This window comes from Heterodontus francisci, unplaced genomic scaffold (assembly GCF_036365525.1).
Source record: "Heterodontus francisci isolate sHetFra1 unplaced genomic scaffold, sHetFra1.hap1 HAP1_SCAFFOLD_75, whole genome shotgun sequence".
Taxonomy (NCBI): Eukaryota; Metazoa; Chordata; class Chondrichthyes; order Heterodontiformes; family Heterodontidae; genus Heterodontus; species Heterodontus francisci.
In genome coordinates this window covers 2,871,455-2,881,008 of record NW_027141820.1, presented here as the reverse complement: position 1 = coordinate 2,881,008, position 9,554 = coordinate 2,871,455, and the positions used below count along the sequence as shown (strand labels likewise).

General features: G+C 49.0%; 1 non-coding gene across 1 annotated transcript; it reads left to right on the top strand.

Annotated features, from left to right (window-relative positions):
• Positions 1-8,827: 8,827 nt before the first annotated feature.
• On the top strand, positions 8,828-8,910 carry trnal-cag (transfer RNA leucine (anticodon CAG)). Its single transcript has one exon. It is a non-coding gene; the product is annotated as a tRNA-Leu (tRNA).
• Positions 8,911-9,554: the final 644 nt, after the last annotated feature.

The following is a 9,554-nucleotide window of genomic DNA, read 5'->3' as shown; positions in this document are numbered from 1 at the left end:
CACCTGGAGGCGAACCTGCAGGAAGGCATCGCCAAACCATTGGACCATGGTCACTGCAGGCTCGCATTCAGCTCCTTACCTCTCAGGCAGCAGAGACAGCAGAACGGGTCCTGGGGCATCAGTGACAGCAGAACGGGTCCTGGGGCATCAGTGACAGCAGAACGGGTCCTGGGCAGCAGAGGCAGCAGAACAGGTCCTGGGGCAGCAGATGCAGCAGAACAGGTCCTGGGGCAGCAGATGCAGCAGAACTGATCCTGGGGCAGCAGAGGCAGCAGAACAGGTCCTGGGGCAGCAGATGCAGCAGAACTGGTCCTGGGGCAGCAGAGGCAACAGAACAAGTTCTGGGGCAGCAGAGGCAGCAGAACGGGTCCTGGGGCAGCAGAGGCAGCAGAACGGGTCCTGGGGCAGCAGAGGCAGCAGAACGGGTCCTGGAGCAGCAGAGGCAGCAGAACGGGTCCTGGGGCAGCAGAACGGGTCCTGGGGCATCAGAGGCAGCAGAACGGGTCTTGGGGAAGCATAACGGGTCCTGGAGCAGCAGAGGCAGCAGAACGGGTCCTGGGGCAGCAGAATGGGTCCTGGGGCATCAGAGGCAGCAGAACGGGTCTTGGGGCAGCATAACGGGTCCTGGGGCAGCAGATGCAGCAGAACGGGTCCTGGAGCAGCAGAGGCAGCAGAACGGGTCCTGGGGCAGCAGAACGGGTCCTGGGACAGCAGATGCAGCAGAACGGGTCCTGGAGCAGCAGAGGCAGCAGAACGGGTCTTGGGGCAGCAGAACGGGTCCTGGGACAGCAGAGGCAGCAGAACGGATCCTGGGACAGCAGAGGCAGCAGAACAGGTCCTGGGGCAGTAGAGGGCTCTCAGGAAGACACTCCTTTAAACCAGGCAGCAGTGAATGCAGGTCTGGCAGTCCTTTCAATATGGTGCCAGCACCTGCCGTTGTGTCAGATGTCGGTGCCATCGGTGCCTCGTTCCCTACCTCTGGTCCTTGTTTACATGGGCCCCACGCCTCCCCTTCATTAATTGGTCGGCTGCTCCGTGATCGGGGTCGGCCGGCCACATTTCACTCGTGTGGTGACGACACCCGCTTCCGGTGCCTCTGCCGAGAGCCGCACCGTTAGTTTAAAATTCAGCCCATGGGGTCAAGAGTGGAAAATCTCCCCTCTGATTCTCTCTACTTAAACTGATGGAGACACCAAATTAAAACTGATGAAACCAGGGATTGTATCCTGGTTCTTCAATCTAGTTTTCTCCCAACTGAGCTATTCCATCCTCACTGTGAACTCATCTTCATTGGAGACAAATATAACTCCAGGTGGAATTTCCCACCCGTTCATTCCTCACTTCAGCGGAATGGTACCCGACCAGATCGCGGAACTCAGATTATGTTAATGTTCTGCTCTTGATATCTTAATATTATCTTGCGTTTGAGACACTTTTAATCAGGTTCACGGACAAATTCTTCCATCATCCCTTCTCCCACATTCTCTCTCTCTCATTCATTCTTTATTCCTCACAGTCCAGAAAGGGTTAGGAATCAGAGCTCACCCCCAAACCCTCTGCACACAGACCTCTGTCTGTTACCCTGTTTGATCCAAGAGACCAGTCAATAAATTACACTCTTTATAAACACAGTAAGCTGCCTCACAGTGTTGGACAGAGATAAATACACTGAAGTCTTTTGAAAAAAGTTCATCTTACGGGTTGTTACTGAGCCCACAGAGCAGGACGGGCCCAGGCTCCAGCCCCAGCCTGTGCTGTGTTAGCTGATGCCACCTGGTGTGATACTGAGCCACACGGAGCAGGAAAGGGCCTGGTTGTATTCATGGCCTGTGTTGAGTTAACTGATCCCACTCAGTGTGGTAGGAGCCACACAGAACAGAATGGGCCCAGGCTCCTTCCTCAGCCTGAGGGATGATAGTTCTTCTCACACGTTGTTGTACAGAGCCCCACACAGAACAGGGAAATCTCAGGCTCCATCCCCGGCCTGTGGTATTTTACTTCATCGCACCTGGTATGGTACGGAGTCCCAAGAGCAGGAAAGGTCCAGCTTCCATCTCCGGCCTGTGCTGAATTAGCTGATCTGACCTGGTTGGCACTGAACCACAATCGGGGAAGGATGGGCCGAGGCTCCATGGCCTGTGGTGTGTTAGTTATTCTCATTTGGTGAGGTACTGAGCACCATATAGAGCAGGATGGGCCTGTGCTCAGTGAGCTGATCTCACCTTGTGTGGTCCTGAGACCCACACACAAAGCAGGACAGGCCTAGGCCTCATCCCCGGCCTGTGTTCAATTAGCAGATCTCAGCCAAAAGATTTTGATAAGGTTCCACACAAGACGCTTCTCTATAAGATTAAAGTTCCTGGTATCAGTGGTAATATATTGATCTGGATTGGGAACTGACTGGCAGATGTAGGCAGAAAGTAGTTCCAGATGGATCTGGATCTGTTTGGAGACCAGTTACCAGTGGTGTCCCACAGGGATCGGTGTTGGGTCTGTTGCTCTTTACTATTTTTATTAATGATCTGGATGTAGGTGTAGGGCGCACCATCTGTAAATTTACAGATGATTTGAAGATCTGTGAGAGTGTTTAGACTGCAGACGATGCTCGACTGTTTCAGGCTGATCTTAATGTGTTGGGAGATTGGGTTCATCACTGGTAAATAATGTTTAATTTGGGTAAGTGCAGTGTTATTCATGTGGACAGGGCGAATGCTCAACATTCATACACCCTTCAGGGAAAAACATTAAAGTAGGTGGAAAAAAGAAAATAATTTTGAGCAGAGATCTGGATGTTCTAGTGCACAGATCTCTAAAGTTACAGCAGCAATGCTGTGAAGTGATAGTTGGAGCAAATAGAGGGTTGGGCTGCATTCAGAGGACAATTGAGTATAAAATGAGGCATATTCTTTCATGGGATGTGAGCGACACTGGCAAGGCCAGAATTTGTTACCCATCCCTAATTGTCCTTGACAAGGTGGCGGTGAGCTCCCTTCTTGAATTGCTGCACTCCATGTGGTGTAGGTACACCCACAGTGCTGTTAGGAAGGGAGATCCAGGATTTTGACCCAACATCAGTGAATGAACAGCGATATATTTGCAGATCAGATGGTGTGTGACTTGGAGGGGAGCTTGCACATGGTGGTTTTTCCATGCATCTGCAGCCCTTGTCCTTCAAGGTGGTGGAGGTCTTCGGTTTGGAAGGTGCTGTCTGCGGAGCCTTGGTGAGTTGCAGCAGTGCATCTGGCAGATGGTACACACTACTGCCACTGTGCGTCAGTGGTGAAGGGAGTGAATGTTTAAGGTGGTGAATGGGGTGACAATCAAGGCGGCTGCTTTGTCCTGAACAGTGTCGAGTTTCTAGAGTATTGTTGGTGCTGCACTCATCCTGGTTTGTGCCTTGTAGATGGTTGACAAGTTTTGGAGAGTCAAAAATCACAAAATTATTACAGTGCAGAAGGAGGCCATTCGGCCCATTGTGTCTGCATAGAATCATAGAACATAGAAAGTTTACAGCACAGGCAGGCCAAAAAACGAGCCACCCAGCTGAATCCCATTGACCAGCATTTGGACCGCAGCCCTGCAGGTTCAGGTACTTGAGGTGCACATCCAGACTCCTTTTAAATGAGTTGAGGGTTTCTGCCTCAGCTACCCTTACAGGCAGTGAGTTCCAGACTCCCACAGCCCTCTGGGTGAAAAAACCTTTCCTCATCTCCCCTCTAATTGTTCAACACATCACTTTAAATCTATGCCCTCTAGTCACTGACCTCCCTACTAAGGTAAATAGACCCTTCCCATCCATTCTATCCAGACCCCTCACAATTTTGTACATTTCAATCAAATCTTCCCTCAGCCTCTTCTATTCCAAGGAGAACAACCCCAGTCTATCCAATCTTTCCTCATAGCTGCATTTTTCCAGTCCTGGCAACATCCTTGTAAATCTCCTCTGTAACCTCTCTAGTGCAATTACATCCTTTCTGGAATGAGGTGACCAGAACTGCACACAGAAATCAAGTTGTGGCCTAACTAATGATTTCTACAGTTCCAGCATAACCTCCCTGCTCTTATATTCTATACATCGGCTAATAAAGGAAAGGGTTCCATAAGCCTTCTCAACCAACTTATCAACCTATCCTGCTACTTTCAGGGATTTGTGGACATTCACTTCAAGGTACCTCACTTCCTCTACACCTCTCAGCATTCACCCATTAATTGTGTCTTCCTTTGCTGTGTTTGACCTCACCAAAGGCATAACCTCACACTTCTCCAAGTTGAATTCCATTTGCCACTTTTCTGCCCACCTGACCAGTCCATTTCTCCAGCTCTCCTAATGAGCATTTCACCACGTGCCTTGAGCTGAGTTACTCATCACAGAATTCCCACTATCTGATTTACTCTTGTAGCCAGAGTATGTATATGAATGGCCCAGTTAAGCTTTTGTCAATGCTAACCCCCAGGATGTTGATGGTGGGGGGATTCAGCGATGGTAATGCTGTTGAACGTCAAAGGGAGATGGTTACACTCTCTCTTGTTGGAGATGGTCATTGCCTGGTACTTATGTGGTGTGAATGTTACTTGCCACTTAGCAGCCCAAGTCTGAATGTTGTCCAGGTCTTGCTGCTTCTGGACACGGACTCCTTCAGTATCTGAGATGTCCCGAATTTGTCCTTTTATGAAACCTTGGTCAGGACTCACTTGGAATATTGTATCCAGTCTTGGTCTCCTCACATGATGGGTGATATTGAGGCTTTGGAAAGGGTACAGAGGAGAGACATTCGACGAATTCCCAGTATAAGACATCTTGGTTATCAAGTTAGACTAAAAGAGTTGGGACCCTACACCTTACAGAAACCTAGACTGAGGGGTGATCCGATTGAGGTTCATAAATAATGAAGGGTCCAATTCAGCATGGGAGAGGAGTCATATCTTGATATTGTCAAAGGCCATATGGCACCCGGATCACATTAAATTTCATTTTCAGTGGCTGGTTAATGTACCAGGATGGCTGAGTGGTTAACGTGTTGGACTTAAGATCCGCTAAACATGAGTCTGCGTGGGTTCAAACCCCAGTCCTGGTATCTGTGCTTACAAAATGTTACTTATTCTTTCCCTGACTTTTGCCTTGCACCATCATCTTTTCTGTCATTTAATCACTCTTGCCTTCCATCTGAGCACAGCTTCCTATTATTTGATCTGCCCCAGCACCGTTCCTTGGCTCTGCGCTTGCTTATAAACTGGTAAATCTTTAACTTAATCTCCTCTGTACCCTGACAATGACCTTCTCATCCTTCCTGGATTGTGGTTCCTCACAGGATCCGCTGCCTCTCCGACTCCCCTCCAGGTAACTGAAGGCCCTGAGCCTTGGTCTCGCTTTATACGCTAGCTGGTAGTTGATTCCTTGCAGGTCTGCCACCGCTCAGGAGAAGCTCAAGACCCAGATCAAGCAAAGTATCAAGAGGAATGTGAACAAAGGCTCCCTGGTGCAGAGCAAGGGACAGGGCGCCTCCGGCTCCTTCAAAATCAGCAAGAAGGAAAACCCAGGGAAAAGTGGGAAAGAAGGTGAAGAAACCAGCAGCCAAGAAATCTTTAGTGAAGAAACCAGCAGACAAGAAATCTTCAGTGAAGAAACCAGCAGACAAGAAATCTTTAGTGAAGAAACCAGCAGACAAGAAAGTGACAACAAAGAAAGTAACAGCCAAGAAAACGAGCAGCAAGGCGGCGGCAACGCCAAATAAGGCGGTGAAGAAAGCAGCGCTTCAGAAAAAGTCTCCTGCGAAGAAGGTCAAAAAAGGCAAGAGTGCGGCGGGCGGAAAGGCGCTGAAGAAAGTGCAGACATGGAAGAGCAAGGTCAAGCCGAAAGCAGCGAAGTCTCAGAAAGCAGGGTCTGGAAAGAAGTGAAAGCGCGGGAAACTTGTAGACATCTGAACACAAAGGCTCTTCTCAGAGCCACCCACATCTCTCAGGAAAGAGCTGATCCCCTGATCAAATGATCCCTGTCCAGGCCCCGCCTGCAGATTCCACATGGAAATGATTTGGAGTAAATCCAGGATCCCTGGTGACTCCCCTCCACCCAGCCCTTTCCCCACTCTCTGTCATAAAACAGAGGGATGTCCGGCCCTCACTCTAACTGGGGATGTGTTCGGTGCAGTCTCAGTTCACAAATTCAGGGGGAGAGTTTGTAAGACAGTAACACTGGCGGAGAAACCCCACCTCACAACTCAAACCCCAACACATGAGTTTCTCCAATTCAGCTGGAGTCGGGTGAAAACAGGAGCTGGGATAGGCTGTGATCGTTAATGTTAGGAATGGATATGTTCAGGGAGGAATGTCCCTGGAATCTCCGAATATAATAGTTCCTTATTTCCCCAGATGACACATTCTGCAGTGAGAGTGAAAAGTCTCTTCACTGCTTCACTGCTTCACATTTATTAATTGTTTGGTTCGAGATGAATAATGAGTCAGAGAGTAATGACAGGATCTGAAGCTTCTCTCACATCAGCCCTTGAATGACTCAGTGTGAAGTGTCCAGTGTGTGAAGCTACTGCCAGGGTTTGTCAATCTGAACAGTTTCAGCTCAGTTACTGGGGGCCTGGAATCCCCGCAGTTTGACTCTGTCTCTGATTGGTCACCCGCTTCTCAATCCAATTCTTAACCAATAGGAGAATCACATATAAGTAAATAGAAGTTCTCATTGGCTCAGATTTTCCAATTGGAAAAAGCCTGGCAATTCCAGAGCAGGAAGGAATTGAAGTGATGGAAAATTTCAATTTTCAGGCAACAATTTTAAAACCTCTCATTTTATGTTCTGTTTTACTGTATTTACCGTCACAAAATCCTGACACGATTTTAGGAATCGTTTTCATTTGTCAATCTGTTAACTGTAAGCGGCGGGAGGAAGGTCCGGTTCAGCAATTTAAAACGGGACAAATATCAGCTTCCACTCTGTAAAAGGAACAAATTAGCGACTAACCGCCTCTCACAGGCTTCTCGGGGACTGACAGAAACGAGCGGTTTCTGATCTTTTCTCCTGAAAGAGGCGGATAATGCTGCAGGGAGCAATGAACTGCCCTTCACTTTCTGGCTGCTAATACATCCCTGACTTTAAACAGTTCAAACAGCGACTGATGCTTCTGCCGGAAAATTAGCAGATTCACCAGAATGATCCCGGTCCATCATGGCCAAAGACATCCAGCTGGCCCGCCGCATCCGCGGGGAACGCACCTAAAACCCAGCTTCAGTAACAAGTGTAACAAGGGCTCTTTTCAGAGCCACCAAATCAGCAAAGGAAAGAGCTGCCATCTCTGTTCATCATCAAACCCATTAGATTGGAGGGACGGCCACATGGTTTCTGTTTTGTCACATCACTTTCCCGAAAGGCCTGTCGGACTGAGAGCTGATCTGGAATTTAGAAAGCAGCATTACCGGAGACTCATTGCTGCTCAGCACAATCTCAACCCCGCTCCTGGGATCCGTTAGCTGGCATTTGGGGAAAAGAAATGGATCCCAGTTTTATATGGAAGGCATTAATGGAGCCGGGTCCGTTCACATGAGGGTTATTTACAAACATTACCCAATGAGTTCGCTAATATTTGAATCCATTGGAGATCAGTACCCAGGATATGTAAGGCAGCTCGGTCACTCTGACTGAAACCGCCAGTTCCCCGGGGTTGCAGACCCTGACACTGCGGGGAGAGAATCCCCGACTCTATCCCGCCGCCGGGGGAAACAGACAGCTCTGTGTCCGCAGAATAGGGAGGGCCGGGGGGAAGGCACACCTGAAAGCGCTGCAATGGACTCAGCTCCTGTGTGTGCACAACTCTCACTGATTCCGTCCTCTGGGAACAGTGCGGTCTAAACAGATCAGGTTAGGAGAGAAACACACAGCCCGAGAATGGCCTCTTCCTTCCTGCATTTACTCTGTTCCGGGAGCAGATTCCCATTGAGAAGCGGCGCTCAGATCACCGGAGAGAAAAAAAAGCACAATTCAAACTGTCCAAATGAAAAACAGAGAATTAACCCGGACACTTCCATTATTAAATTAATTCATCAGCTCCGAACCAGTTCCCGTTAATGTACCGGGATAATCTCGGGATTTATAAAATCGAAGGCAGCGGGATTTATTAAATTGTTGATTCTGACACCCTGTAGTTCACTTCTTCACTTAACTAGAGGGGGAGATGTGTGAGCAGAGAAACAGAGCGAAATCCAGAGAGGGAACTGAAAACACACCTGGACAGATGTGAAACAGGTCAATCCACTGTTACAATAACTCGATCAGTGACTCCCTCCTGACAGTAACCAGTCCTTTCACAGAGACTGTGGGTGGCTCTGAAAAGAGCCTTTGGTTTATTTGATGACATTTTGGCCGCTTTACCTTTTCTGGGAGCTCTGAGCGCTGGTTTTCTTGGGCTGCAGCACGGCCTGGATATTAGGCAGCACCCTGCCCTGAGCGATAGTCCCTCCTCCCAGCAGCTTGTTGAGCTCCTCGTCGTTGCGGACGGCCAGCTGCAGGTGTCTGAGGATGTTGCGGGTCTTCTTGTCGTCCCGGGCTGCGTTCCCGGCCAGCTCGAGGATTTCAGCGGTCAGATACTCGAGCACAGCAGCCAGATAGACCGGGGCTCCGGCACCCACATGCTCAGCATAGTTACCCTTTCTCAGGAGCCTGTGAACACGGCCCACCGGGAACTGCAACCCAGCCCGGGAGGAGCGAGACTTGGCCTTGGCTCGAGCTTTCCCGCTCGTCTTTCCTCTTCCAGACATTTCCACAATCTCACAAATACTTTCACAAAGAATGAATAATTTCCTTAGCATTGATAGCATGTCGCAGGTAGTCAGGATGGCCGAGCGGTCTAACGCGCTGCGTTCAGGTCGCAGTCTCCATTGGAGGCGTGGGTTCGAATCCCACTTCTGACACCTTGTGTTTTGACTGCACTGGAGGCGTTTGGGAGCAGCGGTGAAAAGCAAAGAGAAAGCAGGCAAGAACATGGACAAACAAAGGAACAATGGACCCAAAGATGTTGCAACAAAACATGAGTGTAAGAGGCAACGAAGCAAACAGCAGGGCACATAAAAGACCAAAAATGTAACCTTTGTATCGGGGTGGAAGATGTTGCCAATATCCTTAATGAATACTTTACTGTTTTCCCGAATGAGAGGGTGATGCAGATATTGTTATGAAGGAGGAGGAGTGTGAAGTATTGGACATGATAACTTAAGGAGAGAGGAAGTATAAATGGGATGAGCATCCTTGAATGTGGAAAAATCACCAGGACCAGATGAAATGTACCCCAGGCTGTTGAAAGAAGCCAGGGAAGAAATAGTGGAAGGTCTGACCATCATTTTCCAATCCCTCACTGGATACAGGTGTGGTGCCAGAGGATTGGAGGTCTTGTAACGTTGCAATAAAAGCAAAATACGAGGCAGATCAAGCATGGCTGATCCTTTCGAGTAGAGAAACAGGGCTGAATTCCCTGAACCAGTGCTACAGCTTTCAGAATAGAAGGAGCCTATACACACCTGATGGGTTCCACTTAAACAAAAGAGCTGGAGGTGTTGAC